The sequence below is a fragment of the Zeus faber genome (genome assembly GCF_960531495.2).
Source record: "Zeus faber genome assembly, chromosome: 17".
NCBI lineage: Eukaryota > Metazoa > Chordata > Actinopteri > Zeiformes > Zeidae > Zeus > Zeus faber.
The window spans coordinates 24,848,484-24,850,983 of NC_137204.1; positions in this window are offsets into that span (position 1 = coordinate 24,848,484).

Below are 2,500 nucleotides of genomic sequence, written 5' to 3' on the forward strand. Positions count from 1 at the left end.
TGTGTTTGCTGGCATCTGGTCGCCTTAAAGGCACCACGTATAATAACAAAAATACAAAAATATAATATTTTAAAAAAAAAGTTAATTGTAATATATATTTAGATAAGGCTTTAATATGATAAAAATGTAGAAAAAATATATATAATTATAATTTAAAAAAAACATATGTTCACCATGTTTGTTTTAGATAAGGCACCCCACATAATAAAAATGTAGAAAACATCATATAAAAAACATACATTAAATAGCACTATGTCCAAAACCATAGTATGCATCGAATACAACTGGACACCACGACTGCACACGGTGCACCATGAGTTTCCCCCTCGGGGATTAACAAAGTCTTATCTTATCCGGCCTCAGAGGAAAGGTATCCCACAATGCATTGCAAGGGCAAGACGCCGGTGAAGGTTTCTCTGCAGTTTGGCCATCAACCCGCAGCACGCCGTTCCCCGTCCTGGACACAATTTATTAAGCCCTTTTAACCCAATACGAGTTGTTAGAGACCTCCAGGGTGGAAAAAAAAAAAAGGTTAAAAGGGGAAGAATCCTGAAGTGACTATTTTAAGATTTGAGAAGATGAAGATAAAACAAGAGTTTTTCTCTGTCGATGAGAAATTTTACGCTTTACAATATTTTTTAACTACCGAGCCGTAAAAAAAAAAACAACAACCCAAAAAACACAAACGCACTTGTGTCAGGCCATGTAAATAACGTTGCATCACGCCGATAGATGTCTATTGGTTTGTTTCAGGCAGGATATGAATCTCACATCCTGCGGGAACGCTGGGGGTGGGGGACCACGCGGCGCCGCTTGATTCATTATTCAGCGGTGATATTAGCGGCTGACTCCTGAGCCGTCGGCCATCGCCCGTTTGCTTCCCGTAGAGTTCACCCCGGCGACTTCACCAACACAGAGACCCCGCTCCCTTACGTTTGGCGTTTACGTGCAGCACATGAATAGCGGACATCAAAACGGATAAGAAGGACGTGAATGATGCGCGTTAGGCGCTGCTGCCCGTGTGACTGGGTGCGGCTGCGTCTGACTGGATGGTGCACTGGAAGCGAGGGCGCTCCGTCACTGCAGTATGTGATGCTTTCTCCTAAATTGTGCTGAGCTCGCCAAGATATACAGTAATGGCTTTACACTAAGAAAGCTTTAAAGAGAGAGGGGGGGAGGGAGAGAGAGAGAGAGGGAGAGAGAGAGAGAGAAAGAGTTAGAGATGGAGGGAGAGGGAGAGAGATGGGGGACAGAGGGAGAGAGAGAAAGAGAGAAAGAGAGAGAGATGGAGAGAGAGAGAGAGAGATGGGGAGAGAGAGAGAAATAGAGAGAGAGAGGGAAAGAGAAAGGGAAAGAGAGAGAGATGGAGGGAGAGGGGAGAGAGAAAGAGAGAGGGAGGGAGAGAGAGAGCGAGAGATGGGGAGTGAGGGAGAGAGAGAGAGAAAGAGAAAGAGAAAGAGAAAGAGAGAGGGAGAGGGAGAGGGAGATGGGGGATGGGTGAGAGGTGGAGGGACAGAGAGAGGGAGGTAGGGAGAGAAATAGAGAGGCAGGGCGAAGGGGGGGTGGGAGGGGAGAGTGAGGAGGAGAGGGAGAGGTAGGGAGAGCGACCAAAGTCAAGAGACAGAGAGAGGGAGGGGGGAGAGAGAGTGGGAGATAGAGGAGAGAGAGGCGGAGAGAGCGGTAGGGAGAGAGACCAAAAGTGAGAGAGAGAGAGAGAGAGAGAGAGAGAGAGGGAGAGAGGGAGAGAGGGAAGGAGGGGGGGAGAAACAGAGAGAGAGAAGGAGGGAGAGAAAGACAGGGGGATGGGTGTGAGATGGAGGGACAGAGAGAGAGAGAGAAAGAGAAAGAGAGAGGGAAGGAAGAGAGAGAGTGGGAGATGGAGGAGAGATAGACCTAGGGAGAGAGACCAAAAGTGAGAGAGAGAGAGAGAGAGCCAGAGAGAGGGGAGAGAGAGAGAGGGAGGGAGAAACTCGGGGAGAGGGAGAGGGAGACCTAGGGGGATGGGTGAGAGATGGAGGGACAGAGAGAGAGGTAGGGAGAGAAATAGAGAGGCAAGGAGGGGGAGAGATAGCGAAGCGGGGGGGGAGATAGAGAGCGGGGACGGAGAAAGTTTGAGAGGCAGGAGGGTGATAGAGAGGCAGGGGGGAGGGAGATAGAGAGGCAGGGGGGAGGGAGATAGAGAAGCAGTGGGGAAGGATGGCGGCGAGAGAGGCAGGGGGGAGCGAGAGGGGGAGAGAGAAAGAGAGAGAGAGAGGGGAGGGGAGAGAGAGAGAGAGGAGGAGAGAGAGAGGTAGGGAGAGAGACCGAAGGTGAGAGACAGAGAGGGGGGGAGATAGAGGAGAGAGAGTAGGAGAGAGAGGCCGAAGGCAAGAGAGGGCGAGGCAGGGAGGGGGAGAGGTAGGAGGAAGGAGAGAGGTAGGGAGAAAGTCTGAAGGCGAGAGAGAGAGAGGGGGTGGGGGGAGACCAAGAGTGAGAGAGAGAGAAGGGGGGGAGATAGGGT